The sequence below is a fragment of the Sturnira hondurensis genome, unplaced genomic scaffold (assembly GCF_014824575.4).
Source record: "Sturnira hondurensis isolate 20B ecotype Veracruz unplaced genomic scaffold, ASM1482457v3 Scaffold0019428, whole genome shotgun sequence".
NCBI classification, from domain to species: domain Eukaryota; kingdom Metazoa; phylum Chordata; class Mammalia; order Chiroptera; family Phyllostomidae; genus Sturnira; species Sturnira hondurensis.
Genome location: NW_028092059.1, coordinates 9,891,632 through 9,916,461, shown reverse-complemented (window position 1 = coordinate 9,916,461; position 24,830 = coordinate 9,891,632).

Below are 24,830 nucleotides of genomic sequence, written 5' to 3'. Positions count from 1 at the left end.
GGTGGGATTATAGCAATCCCCCAAGCTGAAGTCCTAAGGAAGGTAGTGCTCTGCTCTCTGCAGTGTGGGAGAGGGGCTCAAGTGAGGGACCCTGGGGGGTGTCCCTTCAGATGTCTCTCCAGAGTGGCAAACCCCATTTCTCCTCATAGGACTCTCATCCCTTTACCTTTACTCTGCAGGAGCCCAAGATGAGTGACTGTGAATGAGATTTTGTGCACGGGCCCTTTAAGAGAGCACTTGAGTCTCTAGCACTCTTTTTCTCTCCCTGGTGGAAAGAATTTCCACTCATTATCATAGTCAGGTGTGAAGTGGGCACCTCTTCAGGGCTCTGGTCCTCTGAGCTGGGAGACCCAGGGTGGGGGTGAGATCCTCACACTCACCAGGGGGAGCCTTTGCAGCTGAGATAGTCTCCTGGAACCTCAGCCACATTCCACAGGAGCAGGACTGGCCCTTCCTTTAAGTCTCAATGTGGCTTTTTTCCATAATTCCTTGGTTATAAGACTTCCACTCAGCTATTCTTCAGTCGGTTGTTCAGGTTGATTGTTCTATACTTTAGCTGTAACTCCAGTTCGGTCCTGTGAGGAGGTGAGTGTACCTTTCACCTACTCCACCACCATCTTGGATCCTCTCTGTAAGAGGGGCTACTCCTCATCAGAGCTAGCGAAGTGCAGGAAAGGAATCCCAGCACTTATGTAGTTGGCCACCAGCAGAGGTGGGATGTGATCTTGATTTTGAAAGAATGAGTGAGATTCAGATAAGCAATGAATATATTAAAAGAAAAGCACAGAGTTCAAGCATTTTAAAGAATAGAGGGTAGTTGGGCAAGACAGAAGAATGAAGGGTTTATGCAAAATAATAGGGGAAACATGACTAAAGAAATTTTATAAGACAAAACTGTGGACAGGCCTTGATTGAAGCTGGTGTCTATTTTTTGAGCCACATTGTTGATGATCCTATGTAAGAGGTCTAGAAATACAGTTGTCTGAAAGCATATTCTTTTAAAATTCACTTCAAGCTCATATTGCAGAAGGTAGGCTTGGGTGTATTAATAGATCAGCCTGGATTTTTTATATCAGTTGAAGGATGTTGGCAGCAAAGTGGAATCAATACCCAAAGTCAGCCAGATGCTGTATCTAAGGCTCTAAGGGACACACATGGAATGGAAAATAAGGGCCCAGGTTTGTTAAATTACAGTGAAATCTGCCAAGTTGGTCTCAAACATATGCCTAATTGGTTTATGCTGCAAGACACTAATTGAAGATTTAAAAAGAAGTTAACTTAAACTTGAAAAACTTGGTTCACAGAGCTATTTTGTTCTAAAAGGTATAATAAATATAATTCTGGATGTAGAATGCTTTCCATGGAGGTGAAGTGACTTGGTAATTGAGAGTTCAGTCTTCATACTCAAATGGACATTGCCTCCTGACTCTACCCTATCATCTTCTGGCATTTTGACCTTAGCACATTACATAGTCTGTCTGTGCTTTAGATTCTTTAACTGTGTAATGGAAAATAAAATCATTATCTGCTTCATCAAATTGTTGTGGGACTGAATGGGGATAATGCATATATAAAATGCTTTGTACCATGCATACCAAGAGTTAGTACTTCTACTGTCTTACTTGCTACTTTCCCCGTGCACCAATCTTAATTCTCTTCTCTCTTCTACTTTTTCTGGACATCGCCATGATGCACAGTTCTGATCTTCTAACTTTCCCATTAAAAAATTTATTAACTCCTCCAGTACCTAAAAAATAACCTGTGTTCTTTACCCTGGACTTTCTGTCTGAAACCTGTCTTTACTGTGCATTTTTCTAGAAATCCTCATTGCTTGAGCAAAATTGAACATATTTTAAATTTTTCTCGAAATGCTCTGTTTTTTATGGCAGAGCTGATAACTTCATGGAGCTCCATATGAAGGTTCACGGTCATCCGCAGCCCCACTGCAAGGTCATTCACCCCCTTTCCATTTTCTGCAATTTTCTTCATCATCCTTTGGTCACTTAGCTACCTGAGGATCTGGGCTCTTGCCGCTATGGCTGCCAGGCTACCCCCTTCCTAATGCCACAGAGTTGCACTTCCTTTTTTATTTGTACCCTAGGGCTTTAATCTCACTTTCTAAACTTCGCCCCCAAGTCTGACTGTGGCACACTTGTTCAAGAAATGTTAACCCAAGATTTGACACACTTAATCCCCATGCGCGTTCTGACACAATCACCAAATTGTCATAATGCATGCAAAAAATATTCTCCATCACCATAGAATATTTAGCTTGACATTTCTTTCCCTGAACAATAGCCTTAAGATTACCTTAGATGGCATTTCTAATAAAAACAATCTAACCTTACTGCTTATGAAAATATTTGTCTTGAAGTTTAATAATTAGAGGAACTTTATCACTATTCTAACAACATTTCCTTTCTTCTCCTGCCTAAAATTCCACAAACACTGAGTGTCTACAATATTCTGAAAACAGTGTGGGCTACAGGAGAAACAGATGAAATAGTCTCTGTAGCCCACAATTCTCTGTTCTCAGGCAATTCACAGTTAAGTGCAGTATTTCTTGTTAGAATACTTTTTTATATTGTGATAACACACACACACACACACACACACCCTGGATGCAAAGGTCAGACAAACCTGCAAAAAAGCAATCACAGTGTATGATGATAGTTGCTGCAACCGAAATGGGAGCACACACTGTCCAACTGTCTTACCAATGCTCTCAGGATCTGGCAGAGCATTTTCTGTAGAGTCGGTGCTAAAGTAATACATGGAAGATTAATAACCCTATTAACAGTATTTTTAAATTAGCGCTTACTACTAGGATGCTTTACATTTAATTCATAAACCAACTAAAATGTTTAATTGCTGAGACTTAGCCATTTATAGTTTGTTTGATATAGAGAACAGGGCATTCTAATGATAAAGATTAAATGAAATACCGATAGAAAAAAATTAATTTTATTATTGATTGACTTTTAGAAAGAGAGGGAGAGAGAGAAAGGGAGAGAGAGATTGAGCATCAAGTTGTTGTTCTATTGATTTACTCATTCATTGGTTGATTCTTTTATATGCCTTGACCAGTCATTGAACCCACAATTTTGGCATATTGGAATGACACTCTAACCAAATGAGCTATATGGCCAGGTCAAAGATAGAAAATGTTTATATGTGAAAACACTATAGCTATTAAAGGACTGACTTTTAGATATCTTGAGAATTGTAGTATATATTCATTGCATGTAAATTTGCTCACTTTGTAGCATCTACTTTAGTCTCAGCACCTGGTTTTCAATCAGTCACTCTTCTTCCCCCACTCAATCACAACATAAGACTACAAGTAAATGAGAATTTATAAAATAATATATAATATGTTATATAATAGAAAACATTTATATATGAACTGAGGTTAAGAAGCTATCAAATTCTATATGTCCCAGCTTTTATAAAGTGTCATATTTCAGTTTTTTCCCAGAAATAAATACACAAATAACTCTATTCCCAGATCTTGAAGGCACCAATTATTCTAAATGTCTTTGCATGCCCCACTTTCCCCTTCAGTTGGACCATTTTTCCTGATATTTGGCATATCAGTTATGTAATTGATACCCCAAATTCATAGCTATCAGTTACTGATACCCCAAATTCATAGCTATCCAAAATTCTTATTCTTATTCTTATTCTTAATTTGGATCTGTGTATTGGTCATCATAAAAATCTCTCTCCTTTTAAAGCATTTCCACAACAAAAAACCTATAAATCTCTTAAAGGATCAAAAATGGGTGTTAGGGAATACCAACATTTAAAAACAGTTTAAACAGGGAAAATGCACCTGGGAAATGATATTTTAATTAAAAGTCTATTGAATAATTTCAATATGAGGAAATTATCTGTTTCCTGTCACTGTTATATTCTATCAAGTGAAAAGCATTAAAATGCTCAATATTTCAAGTATGTTGAGGTGGGTAAACTACATGTGATAAATAAGTCAACTCTACAATCTAAATCTGTGTTATTTCTTGAGAGAAAGCAGAGCAGTACTAATAATCAATTTAGCATTCAGAGAATTTGGTGTAGAAGGCAGTTGTTTCAGTAACATCCCTTCTTAAATTGTAAATTTCATCAAAGATAATAAAAATGGGGACTTTTAAGTTATGATGTCCCTAATTAGATGTGTTTATTCATTCACTGAGTAGTTAATAGTAGCTAGGCACTGTGCCAGAGTAGTTAAAAACAAGATAATTTTATGTAGAGCACACCATTGAAAATTTCTTTCTTTTCTCCTTGGAAATATTTCAAAGCTCTTTGGTAAATGTCAAAAAAGGTACAATTATGGTTCAAATAAAAATTTTATTTGAGCATATTTATTTAAAATAACTGATTCAATTTAATAAAATATGTTACAAAAATAATTATATTTATATAGAAAAATGTGAAGGATTTTACACTGATGCATCAAGTTTGGGAAACCTTAATTAGCAGGCCTCACTTGTTGCCCCCAGCCCTCAGATTTTGTAAGCCAAGGACTGAACTTTAAGAGACTCAAAACCAATTTTTTAAAAAGATATTAAAGTTCGAATGGCTATTATATTCAATAACAATCCCTTTGTTCTTTGTAGTCTAACGAGGTGTTTGTTTTTCTCAATCTCAGCCAGCTGAGTAAAATTATAGAGGGGTGAGAAACTAGCAAAAATCAGAGGCCTTTCAAAGAACAAGTAACCTAACTACCCTCATGAAACAGATCTACCCTCAGACTATACTGTGTCTTGAAAAAGTACAGCAGGATAGCTCTATCATTTGAGCATTTTGGGAGGGAGCAAGCTCTGGGCCTGTGGAGCTAAAATACTGAGAAGTGAGGACTTAGCAATAAGCTAAGGAGGCAGTAAGAATAGTAGAACCAGCAACTGTAAAACACTCCTCTATCCCAATCAGCATCCACAGACATTGTCAAATATATTATAGCAAGTACATTTGATGAGCAATGATGACATAAGGCATCAAGATAATGCGCAAATTGTGCCAATATACTCTGTTAAAGATGATAGGAAAACAAAAATAAAATTTTCAAGTTTGTAAATTATATAACTAAAATTGCAGAACTAAGCAACCTCAGCTAACATATAATGAAATGAGAACAAAACAAAAATTACTTCTTTTCATCAACCACTAAAAAATCTTCAATCATAGACACAATGTAATTCGTCCCAAATAAACAACGTGAGCTCTTCCTCCCAAATGCAGTTAAGTAAGCTTAACGTTCATTCTGACAAGTTGCAATGGCACTTATTTGTACTTAATTTTTTTTTATCATCTGGGATTTAGCCTATGATGATGACTGCCAAGATTCCTTTCAATAAAAATTTGCCATTTAACATATGCTGTGTCATTTGTGACATTTTTTGTAGGCTAGTTTGATAAAAATTCCTTCTATGTGATCATGCAAATAGTTTAATATTTTAAGTTAGTTATAGAAATGTTCAACCATCTATAAAAGGAATTGTTGTAATAAGTTCCTGTGTACTTATCACCTATAACTTAGTTTCAACAATTTCAAATTTTTGCCCATTTCATTTCATTTATTCCCCTAGTCACCACCATTATATAGCATTTTACCCATTGATAAATCAGTGTATCATATTTCAATAAAGTTGAAAATAGCTCAGTATACATTTCTAACAGGCAAGATCTTTTAAATATAACCACAGTGATGTTAATATACCTATGAAGTTAATAATATTTTGTTAATATTATCTAATACTTATTCAATGATAAAATTTCTATATACAGTTGATTTGTTTAAGGCAGGATCCTTAAAAAAATCAAGATCCTTGCAATTGCATCTGCTTAATGTCTTATAAGTTTTGAAATTTTTATGATGATTCTTTTTTCCCTTTTGTTTTCACATCAATTGTTTGCTGGAAAACTGTGTCAGAATGTTTTCCACATTCTTGCTTTAGGATTTGGATTTTTCTGTCATTTATATTGTTTCTCTATCTTCCATATTTCCTGTAAATTCAGAGCTAGATACCTAAAAAGACATAGGTTTAATTATTGGTGGGGATACTTCATAGGACGTACTGTGTACATCTTAATGTTTCTTATCAAGAAGTGTATAATATAGCCCTGGCTGGTGTAGCTCAGTGGTTGAATGCGGGCCTGTGAACCACAGGATCCCGGTTCGATTCCCAATCAGGGCACGTGCCTGGGTTGCAGGCCAGTTCCTGGTTCCTGGCAGAGGATGCACGAGAGGCAACCATACATTGATGTTTCTCTCTCTCTCTCTCCTTCCCTTCCCCTCTAAGATAAATAAAATCTTTAAAAAAAAAAAAAAAAAAAANTGGATTTTTCTGTCATTTATATTGTTTCTCTATCTTCCATATTTCCTGTAAATTCAGAGCTAGATACCTAAAAAGACATAGGTTTAATTATTGGTGGGGATACTTCATAGGACGTACTATGTACATCTTAATGTTTCTTATCAAGAAGTGTATAATATATAATTGTTCAACTGGGCAAGATTGAACATTTGGTTCAGTTATTTCAACCTGCTTCATCAATTAGTTTCTCAATCTTCTTCCTAATATTTGAACATTAACTAATAATAATTAAAGTCAGTATTTTATTCTTACTAAATGATATTTTTTATTTTATAATTTTGTCTACAGCACCATAAATTATTTTATAAAGAACTTTTTCTCAATTATGTGTTTACTCTAAAATACATTTGTATAAGAAAGGCAGAAAAAGTGCTGGGTGTTTCCCCTATTTATCTTAAAAATAATGAGTAAGTGCCCAAATCATATTAGCACCCTACTAATATGATGCTATTTAAAAATGGTATGATGAGAACTTATAGATATATATTTTAGGTGTTTTGATATCCTGCTGTCTTTCTGTGGGGTGTCATGGCTCCCCTCAAAGTTGAGTAATCTTTAGTCAATGGAAGTCAAAGTTGTTGCTTCTCTTGTTTTTTTTCCATTTTATCTTAGTCTCACACAACATGTAATTATATTCATAAATATTTCAATAAGCAGTTCTAAAAAATAAAGATTCTTTTTCAGGCATAAGCTCATGAAATTTTTAGAATGGCCAAATAATTTCACAGTAATTCCTCACTGAAGGTCGTGTCTTTCTCAGGAGAACCTACATCTGATGACCAAATGAAAACGGTTCATAAAGGGTTAGCCATTTTGTCCCCATTTGAGACTTCTTGAAGGGCAGTCCTATCTCCAAAGCTCCCCAGTGGGTTGACAAAGACTTTGTTTAGCATGAATCAGTCAATCTTTTCTCTATCCAGTCATTTTTTCCCTCCTGCCCTACACATGTGTTGATTCCTAATGAACATATTTCGTCCCAATTGTTATTTTTGTATCTGCTTTCATAGAAGCAGATAGCACAGATAGCACAGCCTGTAGCACAGATATTCCGGGAATTTGCACCTCAAATTTTCTGACTATCTGACCCAGTTGCAAGTATAATCCCTCAAAATTATGTTCTCCCATTACATATATTACATCTATAAATTCATATATACATAAAACTCAGATCTTATGTTTACTATCAATACCTATGCTCAAATTTTTTTAAAAGGGGAAAAGAAATGAATATTTTATCCTTTTATGAAATTTCTATTGTTTCCTCATGAATTCTTTTATAACAGTATTAATATGAATATACCTGTTTATTATTTTAGAATGACATCAGAATTTCTGCTTCAGATGGTTAAAAAACTAGAAGGATTTCTACATATGTATCAAGTTCAATTTAATTACAAAATACTCTTACAACCTTTTTGCAGTAGTTTTAGGTATTTGAATGTAGCAATTTATTACAAAATGTACTTGTTTAAACCCTCAGCAATATCACCAAAATAAAAAAAATGTCAAACTTTATATGTAACCTAAGTAACACATAAAACAAAAATTTTATTTATATTTAAATCAGAATAGACTAGACTAAAAAAAGTACAAAAAGATTTTGAAACGAGGAGTTTTGCTATTTCTGTCCTTGTTTCTGGTAATCATTTTTTTCACCATTTGGAATCCTATCAGCTAGCTAATACTTGGGAAGCTTACAAGTAATTCACTCAGGAAGACACCCACTAGTATTGGTAAAGTTAATGCAAAAGTTCTGTTGATGTTGGTAATCTGAAGCAAATACACAAATAATTGATACCCAGATACCATATCTTCCCCTTGATAAAAACTGTATAAGATCACCACAATATAGGTTAGGTAATAAATGCTATCAACCCAATAGCATTCATCTATTTTGCTTATCAGGATCCTACCTTTCTCACACATCTCATTTCCAAATCCTTGCCCAAATCTGTTATTACAGATACATTATGATACATTATCAGAAATAGTATATTTTACCAGCACCATGGCCAGACCTCATGGTTACTCTGTGGTCAAGATGGTCTTTTCTATCTATAAAACACTTTCCATTTCAAGAGAATTGTTAACTTAAGAATGATAAAAATTATTTAATAGCTGTGTGTTGGTGGCCTTAGGATATCTTTAACCAGGAAAAGAATGACAGCTGAGATATTGGGGGAATGCCAGAAAGGCATTGTCTCTTCTGCTCTGAGCCACTGAAAGATCTTTTCATTCACCCACCATGGCCCTGTTATAAGTGCCAATTTTTCCCTGAAATCAGGTATGCTCACTGGCTTCTTTCACCTCTTTGTCCTTACTCATATTCATTAAATTGTATTATTTTTGCAATGAAAACAGACTGCATCCTATTAATTTACTTCTAACCTCTGGTCCTTATCAATTCTCTAGACCCCTCTTTTATCTTTCTATATCACAGCATTTCTGATCTCTTAATTTGCTTTGCTTAAACTCTTTGTTGCCTCACATCAGTTGGATAAATACTCTCACTCTGGACACTGGTCCAGCTAGTATCAACAGCTCAAGTCAGATTATATGAGATGGGATTGTTCACCACACCCAAGTTTTATTTGTATAATTCTTAAACCTGAGTGGAATATGCACTTTGTTTCAAATAGTTTAAACACAGCTTCTCAGCTAAGAAACTTTAACTTTAATACTTGTCCAGAGTTCTAAGTTACTTCATTTTATATATTTTTTACTATTACTTGCTGAATATTTTACTTTATTATTGGGTTATTTAATAATTTCACTGGAAATGCAGATGCCTCCAAAATTTAAAAATTAAAGTCTTAGTGAATATTTTTCAAAGATCATTAACATTTTCTTAAAATTACTTATATGTGCTTTTAAGCCATGAGGAAATATTTTATTTTTAGTCAGTCAACAATTATTTGAAAGTATACTGTGTACAGTAAACTAGAGGAAGAGACATGGAATCAGAATTTCTGAGTCAAATTTTATCTTCATCATTTACTAAGATATCCAAAAATGTCCTCAATCTACTCCATATTTAGCATTACCCACAAAATAGAAATATTTTTTCTTTGTACTTCATAAGGCAAGGGCCAAGTGAGGTCATGTAAATATGAACAGGTTTTGTAAGTGTGAAACACTCTCCACAAATTTAAGATTTCAGTAGTGTTTTGTGTAAAATACTGCAATGGGGGCTGTTGTCTCTGTACTTAGGGTAACAACAGGTCTCCCCGCCACACTATAACCTTTCTTTACTAACTCATTTGTTCAGTGGAAAATAAAAAAGTGCAAGGAGATAGAAAGGTAAAATTAAGATCCTGTGAAAGTCTTGCCAGGAACGTTTGGAGATAAGTATATTGTGAAACAAACACTTCTGCCTATAAAAATGCTTTCTTTCTCTTTTTCGTGGTACCTCAAAGGCAGGTGCTACTTCAGGCTGAAGCTAAACATCTTACCTAGCCACTGGCTGCAGGAAACTCATTGAAGTAGACAATGAATACAATTTTTTTACCTTTTGTGAGAAGCCTAAGGCCACAGAAGTTGCTGCTGATGCTCTCGGTGAAGAATGAAAAGATAACGTGGTTCAAATCATTAGCCGGGAGGAGGACAGATTAGGTTTCCCCAGAAAGCAGGGTGTTTTGACCCATGGCCTTGTGTACTTGATGCTGAGTAAAGGGTAATCTATTGTAGGCCAAGTTGGGCTGGAGAAAGAAAGTGCCAATCTGTTCAGGGTTGCACTGTGGATGTCAATCTGAGTGTTCTCAACTTGGTCACTGTAGAAAAAAAAGTGGCGGGGGAGAAAGACATTCCCGCTCTCATTGATACTACTGTGCTTTGTCAACCTGGGGCCCAAAAGAGCTAGAAGATATTGCAAACGTTTAAATCTCTCTAAAGAAAATAATGTCCAACAATATGCTGTGAGAATTCCCCAAACAAAGTAGGTAAGAAACGTAGGACCAAAGCACCCAAGACTTGGCGTGTTGTTTCTCCACGTGTCCTGCAAAACAAACGGTGGCTTATCGCTCTGAAGAAACAACATACTAAGAATAAGCTAAACTTTTGTTCAAGAGAATGAAGGAGGCCAAAGAGAAACGCCAAGAAAAGGAAGCCAAGAGACCGGGTAAGCTATTGTTTTTGAGAGTTTCTACTCCTAAGTCTGAGTCCAGTCAAAAATAAGATTTTCTAAGAGTAACAAATAAACAAGAACAAACATTTAAAAAAGCCATTCCTGTTGTAGTCTCCAAAAACCTCTGGAGACATTTCTTTTTGCAAAATATGCTTTCTTTAATCCATAATCATTTTAATTTACAAAACCCATAAATCTTGATGAATGAAAATAGCTGTGTATGTACATATGATGAAAATTTAAGCCATTGATGAAAAGTACATACTTGAATAGTTTTAAATTTTCTCTAAGGTGAAGAAGTACAATATTCTGTTTTAAAACTTTTTATCACAGAATGTTGTCAGAACTGGAAAAAAGTTGCAATGCTATTAAAGAAAAAACCTTTAAAGATCAATTAAAAATAAATACTTAAATGTATACTGGCAGGAGGACTCTATCAAAAATGCTCCAAAGTACTATTCCTGCAATACTATGAAATTAGACTATTGGAAAAGAAAAAAAAATGTGACTGGTAAAGGCATATTACATTTAAAAGGTCATTAAATTTTAATCTTTAAAATTAAGTATATAATTCAAATTTTGAGCAAAGCCACATCCAGCCTCTTGCTCAGTAGAGAGCATTGCACCACAGAGTACACATTTTTCTCCATATTCCTATAGAATATAATCTGAAATAATGTTTCTTTTAACTCATTACAGTTAATTTTTATACATGGTTTTAATTAGAGAAAATGTTTCTCAATAGTGAGGATCTGGGAACATGCCATTTGTAGATAGTTTTCTCCTACACATATTTTAAAAGGAGCAGCACCCCGACAAAATGTTTCACAGTCACGTTGAAAGAGTAGAAACAGGGATGTAAGCACAGCAAAGGGATACGTAGGATGTCATGTCAACAGAGTTTCCCCAATGGTTGCATTTCTTCATGAAGCAAAGTAGACAGAAAGAACAATATAAAAAGCCCAAGAATCTTAACAGTAACAAGTTGGTACTATCATCGACTTGGTCCTAATCTGAAGGCACAATGTGTATACACTTTGCTTGTTCTGGAAAATATACCTATAGACCACATTAGGTTCTAATGCAGAAGATATTTACAGGACCAATAAGATTCAGTGTATGGCCAGTGAGTCAGGATGTGGCCCAGGTTTAGTAGTGGGAGGAGCGGGTGTCAGAGACTATTATACTTTATAGCTGGAGTGGAGGCCAGAACAAATAGTACATTACATACAGTGTCTCTAAATCTGGGTAGCAACAATCATATAAAAAATAAAATAAAATAAAATAAAATAAAATAAAATAAAATAAAATAAAATAAAATAAAATAAAATAAAACCTGGAGATCCTTCCACTGTGCTGCTCACGGCTCCAGTTTCCTGCCCACTTATCTCAGTCTGAGAGATCATTGGACTGATCTTATACTGACAATTATCCAACCCTTAAATATCAGAGATGCGGAGGGAATTTTACTAAAATCCGATTCAGTGTGAAAGGGCCAAAGAATGCATACTCCTCATTCAAGAAGGAAAAATGTTAAGGGATTCTTATTCAGAATGTTAATTTTCTGTACATTGCACACATTAAATGGGAAACTTTCAGCATTAAAAAATATTTGTATTAACTATGTGTAAAAATAAAATCAATTTATACATTTTCTTATATCGGCATCTTACTAGAGTTTCCTATTGATTGCGATAATTTATAGATGCTTTGATTTGCTATTTAAAGAAGCATATCATCTTCAAATAATGACTATCTCTCTTTCCTTTCTAGTTTTTTTTTAAGATTTCATTTATTTATTTTTAGAGAAAGACTGAGCCACACTGGTCTGGGCTCCTTTCTAGTTCTTATGGTTTTTTACTTTTCTTGTCTAACTACCTTAGCAAAAAAAAATGCCAAAAAGAAATAATGACAATACACTTTCTTATCTTTTTCCTGATGTTACAGAGAATGTTAAAGAAAATGGTTAAGAATAACTCTCCTAGGTTTTTGTTAGACATTTTTTACAACAAAAGTTTTATTGAATTTGCCAAATCTTTTATAGTAAATGAGTATTGAATTTTATATTTTATCAAGCTTTTAGATGCATCTACTAAAATGATACACTAATGCAATAAATCACATTACATGATTTTGTTATATCAAACCACAATTTTATTGTCAGGATAAACCTGAATTGATTGTAATGTATTTATCTTTTGATATACTCTGGACACAGTTTGCTAATATTTTTAGACTTTTTACCTATATTGCTGAGTGAGATTAGGCTAAAATTTCCACTCTATTTTTTTCTATCCATTGTTAGGTGACATTAGGTTAGAGTAATATCTAGAGTTTTTATGGAAATTTGTATAAGCTTGGAATTATTTGTTATTTGATAATTTGATAGAATGTAGATCTGGTAGTTTCTTTGGGCTGTTTTTTAAACATAAATTCAATTTATTTAATTTTCATAGAATTTTTTGAAAGATTTTATTTATTTTATTTTTAGACAGAGAGGAAGGAAGTGAGAAAGAGAGGGAGAGAAACATCAGTGTGTTGTTGCCTTTCACAGACTCCCTACTGGGGACCTGGCCCACAACCCAGGCATGTGCCCTGACTGGGAATTGAACCAGGGATCCTTTGGTTCAAAGACTGGTGCTCAATCCACTGAGCCACACCATCCAGGGCTAATTTTCACAGAATTATTAGACACATTTTCATTTAGAGTGAATTTTGTTAAATCACATTTTTTCAAAGTATTTCCAATTATTCTGTGTTGATATTATTGCTATTTCTCTATTTTTGTTTTTAATTTCTAAATTATAGTTTACATTCAATATTATTTTGTATTAGTCTCAGTAGTATAGTGTAGTGGCTAGACAATCATATACTTTACAAAGTGGTCTCCCTGATATTTCTAGTACACACCTGGCACCATACATAGCTATTACAATATTATTAGTGAAATAAGTCAGAGAAAGAGAACCACCATATTATTTTACTTACATGGGGAATCTAAGGAACAATGTAAACAAACGAAATACAAACAGACTCACAGATACAGAAAACAGACCGATGGTTGCCAGAGAGAAGGGTGGTTGGGAGACTGGGTGGCAAAAATGAAGAGATAAGAAGTGTAGGTTGTTACAAAATACTCATCATGGGGATGTAGACTACAGCTAATTAGCTGTTTATACTCTTCTTTTACTTAATTTTGTTGCTACTGTATTTGTAGTTACGATCTCTTTAAGAATTCTAATGCACTGATTATTTTTGCCTTCTCCATCTTTTTCTTATCAGTGTTACTGGAGCTGTCTCTAGTTCTTTATGAGTCTTTACAGAGAAACAATTTTTTGGTGGATCCACTCCATCATACTTTTATTAATTTTTTGTTAATTGCTGCTCTTAAATTTTCCATATCTTTACTCCTAATTTCTTTGCACTTATTCAGATATTTCTAACTTTTTTTAAATATAAAATTTAATGTTTTGTAATTTAGGACTGCTTCACTCCGCAACTTACAACAGGCAGTATTTCAATTCTTAACAAATTATAATAAATTTTAAAACACTTCAATTATTAAATTTTTACTCTATCAATTAGTTAGATATTTCTTAACAAATGTACAATTTTTTACCTGTGTTTTTTCAAGTTCTAATATAAATGCATTTGACTAGAGAACTGGTGTGATTATATCTACATTTGAATTTTATTGAAAATCACTTTATTGCCTAGTACATGGACAATTTTTAGAAGGTCCTTAGTTATACAATAAAATAGTATGTTTAAAATGTGGTGTCGCCCTGGCTGGTGTAGCTCAGTGGATTGAGTGCGGGCCTGTGAACCACATGATCAAGGTTCGATTCCCAGTCAGGGCACATGCCTGGGTTGCAGGCCAGTTCCCCGCAGGGGCCAGTTCCCAGCAGGGGATGCACAAGAAGCAACCATACACTGATGTTTCTCTTCCTCTCTCCTTCCCTTTCCCTCTAAAGATAAATAAATAAAAAATATTTTTAAAAAATAAATAAAATAAAATAAAATGTGGTGTCAATTAAGGTAAACTTATTATTGCATTGCTCAGTAATTGTTGAGAGCCCTGTCAATAAATAACAAAATGCTCTGGAAATCTCCTCCTTGGTGAAGGAAGAAACCTTTTCTTCCCAGTAGTCTTATACAATTCTGTTGCATATGTTTTTTGCAGAAGTTCTTACGGACATACAATTTTAAAACTGCTATATCTTTCTGGAAAACCAAACCTTGCATAATTTTGTAGTAAATGACTTTTGCTCTCATTTATTTTTTTCTGATTAAAATAGCAACTTCATGTTATTTGGATAGCATTTGCCTGCTCTCTTTATATTTTTACCCTTTTCTTTAAATCATTCCATGTTCTTGTGCATAAAATGCCTCTTGTAAACAACATACATAGTTAGAATAAAATGTGTATCATTATAATTTACTGTGTACACACATACATAGATAAAATTTAATAAAAAACCTAAAACATTAAAGATTTATCAAAAATTATTAAAAGGCAGTGATCCCAGGAATAAATGAGCTAAAACAGTAAAAAACATTAGAAAATAATAAGAATGAGTGAGAGCTTGAAAATTCTGTATATTTTTTAAAGATTGTATTTATTTATCTTAGAGGGAAAGGGAAGGAGAGAGAGAAATATCTATGTATAGTTGCCTCTTGTGCATTCCCTGCTGGGAACTGGGAACTGGCCTGCAACCCAGGCATGTGCCCTAACTGGGAATGGAACTGCGATCGTGTGGTTCGCAGGCCCGCGCTCAATCCACTAAGCTATGCCAGCCAGGGCTGTCTTTGAAACATAGTATGAAGAGAATATAATTTAAATACCTTAATACTCGCATAAAAATAAACAATTCAATCAATTGAAAACAGATACTTCAAAACAAAACTAAGTGTAAGAATTTAATACATTATTGAAGTGAAATATTAAGTTCTTTACACTGTTATTAAATAAATACAGTATTTTTCAATATATATTTTATAACTAGAATATTATAAGTAATAGTTGGAGTATACTAACAGGAAAAACTGGTAAATGAACTGGAAAAAATACACCATTTGATTTGTACTTTTCTCATGCTATACAGGACTACCTTGGAAATATTGTGGATTTGGTTCTAGATTACTACAGTAAAGTAAAATTTTTGGTTTCCCAATGCATGGAAAAGTTATGTTTACATGATCCTGTAGTCTATTAAGTGTGCAATAGCATTATACCTAAAAAACAATGTGCATTGCTTAATTAAAAATACTTTATTGCTAAAAAATTCTAAACATCACGTGAGGCTTCAGCAAATTACAATCTTTTTGCTGGTGGAGGGTTTTACCATTAATCTGTAAAAAAAAAACCAAAAACAATGCAATAACTGTGAAGGGCAATATAACAAAATATGCCTGTATGCCTTTTATTCACCTAAAGAAACTGTGCTGAAAACAGTAATAACCATCATATCCAGCCTGGCTATTGCAGTAACTCCTTTGTGTCCCTGCTTTGTTTCCCCTTTCACCTTCGAACAGCCATTCTGAATGGGCCACCCAGAATTATTGTTTCACAACCAGGTCAGGTCATGGCACTCTGCTGAAATCCCTCCAAAAGCTTCCCATCTCAGAGAGCAAGCCATTGTCTTTACAGTGATCCACAAAGGCCCCAGGTGATTTGCCCCTCATGGCTTCTCTGAGCTTTTCTTCTACCACTATGTCTCAAATTCACTCCACTTCTGTCACCCTAAACATCTCTGAGCCTTTGCCTTTGGCCTCCTCCTTCCTAGAAGGACCTTGCCAAGCTAGCTAAAGACTTGTTCACTCAGCTTCTTCGAGGAATCAGTGACACCTCCCTGGCTACCTACGTAACACAGCACCTGCCCGCTGTCCTGCAATCTCCCTGTTTCCCTTAACCTGCTTTTGTTTCTTTCATCACACTCACCACCAATTGATTATTTATTTAAGTGTTTATTTTTTATGTTTTCTCACTCCAGTCCTCATTAAAACTACAGCTCTGTGATGGCAGGAATTCATGGCTCTGTCCTTTGTGCATGACATTTATACTCTGTAAAAGTTTACTGAATGCATGAATAAATGAATAAACACAGTATGTGCTCAACATTATTGAATGACACAGTCAATCCTGTTTTCTCATAAGCTTCTATAACACATAAAGTCTGTATCAATCCAGTTAATGTCTAATTATAAAAAGCTATTTTTATCAGTAGTTCAGAATGAACTCCTTATGTGTATAGATCGACCATATTTTACTTGTCTTTCTCTGACTTGCTTATCATATTTTGCCTCATATAATGTGCACCCACATTTTGACCCCTTTCAGGAAAAAAAATCTTTTATTTTAATTTTTTAATTCAATTTTTACTTATTTATATTTAGATACTTATTTTTGTATTATAAAGGAGTTTACCATTTATTTTTTAACATATTATGGTACAAGAAATTTTATGTAACAAATAATTACAAAGCACAAGGACACATTCAAGGTATTTCAGGTACTACCCATATATAATGTGCATCCTTATTTTTCCTTCAAAAATTTGGGCAACAAAGTACACATATATAGCAAAATGTGGGGCATTTCACTCAGCATAAGACTCTCCAAATCTATCCACGCTGTCACAAAATGTGAGATTTCCTTCTTTTTTATAGCTGAGTAGTAAGAAACTGTGTAAATGCACCACTATTTTTTTAAACCTCTCATCTATTGATGGGCATTTGGGCTGCTTCCAAATCTTGGCTATTGATAAATAAATCTGCAATAAACATAGGTGTGCATATATCCTTTCAAATTAGTGTTTTGGGTTTCATTAAATATATTCCCAGAAGTGGAGTCACTGGATCATAAGGCAGCTCCATTTTAAATTTTTTGATGTAACTTGACAGTGTGTTACACTTTGGCTGCATCAATCTGCATTTCCACCATGATTTCATCTATATGTGAAGTCTAATGTACAAAATAAACTGACAAAGTGGAGACAGACTCGTGGATACAGAGGACAGACTGACAAACTATCAGAGGGGATGTGTTTCAGGGCTGGGTGAGAAGAGAGAAGAGATTAAGCAAATTAAAAAAAGAGAAAAAACTCGAACATAGACAATAGTATGGTGACTGCCAGAAGGAAGTGGGGTGAGGGAGGTAGAAGAGGGGACTAGGGGAACATATGGTGAAGGAAGAAGACTTGGGGCGGTAAATACGTAATATGCCGATGATGTATTATAAATTGTACACCTGAAACCTGCATAACTTTGTTAGTCAATGTCACCCCAGTAAATTCAATTTAAAAAGAAGATTCTATTGTGTGAATGTAAAAATAAATAAATAAATAAAGGAAAATACAATAAAATATTTTTAAATTAAAAAAATTAAAATTAAACATTTTGCTACATATTTCTCAATAAATCATTTCTTTTGTGAATAGCCTTTGCTGATTTACTTAGCTGAAGGTCTTACTGTTATTAATTTGTATGTACATCTTGTATAGCAGATATAGCTGTATACAGGATAGATATATCTGTATACAAGATGTGTACAAGATGTATACAGATATACATCTTGTATAGCAGACTTCTTTTGCCATTTTTTAATAAACATTACTTTCAATTTTTTGCTAAAAAATAAATTGATAATTTTTTCTACATTCTCTACAACACTTTAATTACTGCTTAATTACTGGCAGGCACTCATTCAAACTTGTATCTAGATTTAAATATTCATTAATAACATCCTTTAAATGTTCCAAGAAAATGCAATATATTTCCTGTAATATACACTTCCCTCTCCTTCCTCTGCTATTTTTTAAACAAAGTTAGCTCAGAAGTGATCACATTAGGAATTATTGGATTCTCACTTCTACTGAGCTCATCCAGAGAGGAGCTTACCAGTGAGGACGTGGGAAAGAAAAGTGAAGCAAAATAAGAAAAAAGACAGAGAAGGATGAGAGGGAATTGGAATGCCTACTGCATTGACCCTGTGGTATTATCGCTTAATTAAACATCACATGATAGATTGCAATCTCCCAAACTTCCTTCCAGTTAGAACATTTGATTCAAATTGTATGAGGCAATGCACACTTCAGAGGGAATTAATGCAGAGATATCTTTATACATAAGTTTGAACATTTTATAAATTCAACAATTTAGTACATGCCCAAAGACATAATATTACAAGCTTGAAAAAACTACAAATAATGTCATAATATAATCAGGTAAAAAGTATCATAAGAGTTTATTCTTTTTATTTCAATGTAAGAAAAAGTTTTACTCCTTGTGTTGCCTATCCTGCTTTTTTTTCTGTGCATGTACTCTAACTGGGAATCATATGGGTGACCTTTACCTTGTGGGACAATGCCCACACAGCTGAGTCACACCAGTCAGGCCACAGTTGAAAATTATTAAGTAAAATATGACTTTTTGAACCTATTTACTGAGACACATATTATTCTATTTTGTTGAGGATTTGAGTATCTACCATATTTTTCAGACTGTATGACATACTTTTTTCCCCAAAATTTGGGAGGTAACTGAGGGTGTGTCTTATAGTCCAAATGTAGCTTTACATTTACATTGGTGAAATATTATGTTATTTATGTTATTAAATATTTTACCACATTTCTTGCTTCATTTTTTTTCTATTTTCCTCCTCTAAAACCTAGGTGCGACTTATGGTCCAAAAATACAGTATGTACATCAGGGCTATTTGCCTATAATTTTCTGTCTTTGGAGTGTCTTTATCTGTTTTGGAATTGGAACAATTCCAGCCTCATAAAATGAGCATGGGGGTCTTCCCTCCTCCTAAATTTTTGTAATAGTTTGAAATGGTAGGTATCAGTTCTTCTTTAAATATTTGGTAGAATTCACCAGTGAAGGCATCTGGTGCAAGACTTTTATTTGTTGAGAGTTTTTTTATTACTGCTTCAGTTGTACTAGTTGTAATTGGTTTATTCCTATTTTATGATTCTTCCTAATTCAGTTTTGGAAATTTTTTTTCTAGAAATGTATCCATTCCATCCAGATTGTCCAGTTTCTTAGCATATACTTGTTTATAGTATTTTCTTACAATCCTTTTTATTTCTTTTGTGTCAGTTGTTACTTGCCTTCTTTCATTTCTGATTATACTTATTCGGGTCCTCCCTCTTTTTTTCTTGATGAGTCAGTCTGGTTAAAAGTTTATCCATCCTGTTTACCTTTTCAAAGAACCAGCTCTCAGTTTCATTGATCTTTTGTATATTTTTTTATTTTTCTAAATTTTTTTTATTTTATTTCTTTTTAGAGAGAGGGGAAAGGAAGGAGAAAGAAAGGGAGAGAAACATCAATGTGTGATTGCCTCTCATGTGCCCCCTACTGGGGACTTGGCCTGCAACCCAGGCATGTGCCCTGACTGGTAATTGAACCCATGACCCTTTGGTTCACAGACAAGTGCTCAGTCCACTGAGCTACACCAGCCAGGGCTGAACTTTTGTATTTTTTAGATGCTGTTTCATTTATTTCTGCTCCAATGTTTATCATCTCCTTTCTTCTACTCACTTTGGGCTTTATTTGTTGTTCTTTTTCTATTCTTTTAAGGGGAAAGTTAGATTTATTTATTTGAGTTTTCTTGTTTTTTGTTTTGTTGTTGTTGTTGTTGTTAGGCCTATAATATTGAAATACTATAAATTTCCACCTTAGAACTGCTTTCACCATGCCCAATAGATGTTGGGTTGTGTTTTTATTTTCATTTGTTTCAAGGTATCTTTTGATTTCTTCCTTAATATCACTGTATAAACCTGTTCATTTTTTTTACTAAGATGTTATTTAGCTTCCATTTCTTTGTGTGTTCGGTTTTTTTTTTTCTTGTGATTGATACCATTATGTATCATACCAGTTTCATACCATTATGGTCAGAGAAGATGCTTGATATGATTTCAAATTTCCTGAATTTATTGAGATTTCTTTTGTATCCTAACATGGTGTATCTTTGAAAATGTACCACATGCACTTAAGAAGAATGTATATTTTGCTTCTTGGGGTGAAATGCTCTGAAGATAATTAAATCTATCTGATCTGGTATGTCATTTAAGGATACTGTTTTCTTGTTGAATTTCTGCCTGGAAGATCTTTCCATTGATGTCAGTGTAATATTAAATCCCCTATTATGATCATATTTCTGTCAATCTGTCCCTTTATGTCCATCAAGATTTGCTTTACATATTCAGGTGCTTCTATGTTAAGTGTATAAACATTTACAAGGCTTATATCTTTTGATGGATTGTTCCCTTTATCATTATGTAGTACCCTTTTTGTCTTTTGATATAGCCTTTGTTTAAAGTATTTTGTTGTATATAAAATTGCTACCCTAGCCTTTTGTTCTTTTTGTTTGCATGATGTAACTTTTTCAATTTCTTTACTTTTACTCTGAATTGTTTCTCTTGTAGACAGTCTATATATGGGTCTTGTGTTTTTTAAATCTGGTCACTACCCTTTGATTGGAACATTTAAGCCATTTATATTTAAAATAATTATTAATAGGTATGTATTTATTGTCATTTTATTCTTCATAACTATGTTTTTCTTCTTCTTCTCCTCCTCTTCCTCCTCCTTCTCCTCTCCCTTTTCCTTCTCCCTCTCCTTTTTCTCCTTCTTCTTAAAAAGGATTCCTTAACATTTCTTGCAATACTGTTAGGTGATAATTAACTCCTTTAGCTTTTTCTTGTCTAGGAAGTTTTTTATTTCTCCTTCAATTTTAAATGATGGCTTTACTGGGTAAAGTAGCCTTGGTTGTATAACTTGCTTTTCATTGCTTTGAATATTTCATGTCCACCTCTTCTGGCCTGAAATGCTTCCATGCACCAATCGGCTGACAGTCTTATGGGAGCTCCCTTGTAGGTAACTGTCTTTCTCTTATGGCTTTTAAGATTCTCTCTTTGTTTTACACCTTGCCTTGGTATACACCTTTTTAAGTTCATATTGTTTGAGATTCCCTGCCTTTCCTGGATTTGTGTTATTGTTGTTTTTTCTTTACCAGTTAGAAATGCTTTCAGTCATTATTTCTTGAAACAGTTTCTTGATTCCTTGTGCTCTCTCTTCTCCTTCTGATACTGTATTATATGAATGTTGTTACTGTTCATGTTGCCCTGAAGGTGCCTTCAACTATTCTTATTCCTTTGAACTCATTTTTGTCTCTGATGCTCTGATGGGGTGTTTTCTGTTAACTTGTGTTCCAAATAGCCATTCAGTCCTCTGCTTCATACATCCTAATGTATATTTCTTCACTGTATTCTTCATTTCATAAATGATATTCTTCATGTTTGACTGTTTTTTTATGGTTTCTATGGGTTTTTTATATTTTCTATCTCTTTGTTGAAGTTCTCACTAACTCTCTTGAGCATCCATATAACCATTTTTTAACTGTTTTATCAGGTAAAATGCTTGTCTCAATTTCATTTAGCTATATTTATGGAGATTTCTTCTGTCCTTTCATTTGGAGCATGTTTCTTTGTCTCCTGATTTTAACTGTCTCTCTGTGTTTGTTTCTATGTATTAGGTAGATTTGCTATGTCTCCTAGGTAGGGTGTTCTTATGCAGTAGGTGTCCCGTGGGACCTAATAGCACAATTTCTTTGTTCACCTGAGCCAGCTGCTCCAGGGTTGTCCCTTGTATACGTTATGTAAGCTCCTCTGTTCTAATTGAGCCTTGCTGCTATTGCTTATTGCTTATTCAGATTGCTTATTTTATATTTTATTTTCAATGCCAGTTTTGTCCTTGGAAGAGGTGAGTGTAACTTCCACTGCCTTCACTGCCATGTTGGCTCTCCTGAGACATATATAATTTTATAATTAAATGTGCTGTTCATGTTTTCATTAGAGACTGTAGTATAGAATCAAGGAGAATAAAAAAAAACCTAGGTAAGTTCAGGTCTTGGATTAAACTCTTTTACCATTGAAAATGTGACTGCATTTGGATTGTGTAGAATTAAACATAAAAGCATATGTGTTCAGCAAGTACAGAGGGAATTAGACAAGAAACAATTTTTTTATGTTTTTGGTATTTTGCATCTGATTTCCTTCTCAGCATGCTAAATATGTAATCACCATATGTGATAGAGAAATGCATGGACTCTGGAAATTCCTCCTCACGGTTCTCCCTATCACATATCAACACATGCATACACAACATATACATACACCGCATGTTTATACATTTAGATTCTGTTTAATATGTTATTCAAATGAAACATTTTTTCTTATGGTTCTTTTTCTTCTCTTTTTCAAAGGCACCTAAAATGTAAAAACTTATTTTCTAAACTGTGGGGATACTAGGGAAAAAGAATACTAAAAAAAAAGTTCCAAAGTAATCTGTGAGGATATAGAAATTTATTGACTTAAATTATATGGAAACGACAAATGCACAGTATTCACAAATCTCTAGTTTGTAGCATTAAGTTAGTAGGCAGAACCACCAGAAATTCTCATATAAGCATGACTTCTAAAAAATACATAAATGACTCCTAAGGAAGTGAGAGGTACCCCTTCAAATCTGCAAAATTCATTCTTAGATTAACTATCTTGGTATAAATTTTTTAAAGTCTACACTTACAACTCCTTGCTCTATTTATTTCTAGAGTCATGAAATTTCTTACAGTCATAAATTATTTTAACATTGAAGACAAAATTTTTCTATTATGTTTTGGATAAAAAGTTACAGAAAAATTTCTCTGTGTAAGATTATTTAATTGCTAATACCAGGAACTCACTTCAAACTACCTGAAGCAAAAGAGATATATTGTGGAAGAATATTGTGCTCTGTTATGACTACTACTTGAGGAGTGCTAAAAATTCTCCGAAAAAAAAAATTTTCAACTGGGCAGATACCCAGAACTGGGTCTACTGAAAGGAAATAATAAAGCACATATCTTTTTTTCAAGAGTCTCACTTCCATTCCATTTCTTGGAAAGTTCTTTTTTCTTTCAACATCCAATTTCCAAAGTAACTGTCAGTTTCAGGTTTCCTAGAAAACCTTTTTTTAAAAAATAATTTTGTTTTAACACCTAATATTTCTCAACTTCAATTTTCACATTTCCAAATCAGAATAAAAAATACCTGCTTCCCAGAGGTATGATAGAAAAGTACAATGAGATAATGCATGTGAAAAACTTATCATGGTGCTTAGTATGTAATTTGTGTTCAATAAGGATCCTTATTTTTGTTTTCTCATCATTAAATCATACTCATAGGTTAGTGACATGATGTGTCACTTTTCCTAGGATGTACGGATGCTTAAAGAAGTAGGAGTTTCATGTATTTACTTCTTGGAGTAGATACCATAAAAAACAATTGCAAAATGCCCCAACAATGTATTAAGAAAGAACAGAATGAGTTGTATGAACAGTTACTACATTCTACAACTTTCAACATTCATACTACTTCCAAAAAATGTTCTTTTCAATATATAACTGTAGGTAACATACAGATAACAGTTCTGGTTTAGTTAATTATTTATGCTTATTTATATTTAACATGTGTTTTTTTTCTGTATAAAATCATAAAACTCAAAATTATGTATGGGTATTTTATTGAATATTTTTCCCAGTGGTTCTGGATTACTGAGTCCTATTATAACTTCTGTTTATTTTCCTTACAATTTACCAATATATCACACAAAGTTATGGAAATCTTTTCTACATTGCATCTGATGTATTTCAGCAAGATGATGGAAAATCATGATCCTTAAGTCAACAGCACTCAAAAGGTAGTTAATTAGATTTTTAAGTCTTTAGAATTTGTACAATTTAAAAGTCAGACACTGAGAATTATTAAAAGAAGAGAGATTGACAGTTCTGTCCACAGACATTATCGATTACAATATAATATTTATACAACCACAACACTAGAGAAAAAATACTGTAAATATTTTGCTATGAGAAATTCAGCAGGGAGGTATGTAGGATGTCAAGGAAATATTAGAGGCTTTCATAGATTTTAGCACCAGAATTTCAATGATTGGAGTATGTTAGAAATAAGCAATGAATGCCATAATTACAAATAGATTACCCCCAGACCAATTTGTTAGACACCCCTTAGAAACACAGAAAAGAGGAACAGCTTCTTAAGAAAATACAGCAGATAACTAACAGATCATTAATGTTTCTTAAGTGAGTGCTGAGGGGTGGGGAGATATTATGGTAGGTAAACAAAGAGAAGATATTTTTTGGAAGAGGCTATGGTTTCAGAGTGTCTAAAAATAACAAGAAGTCTCCAACTATATTTCTAGTCTCTCTATAATTGGAACATTCTTAAAATCTTGAAGGGAGAAAGGCCTGATATTTACTGAAG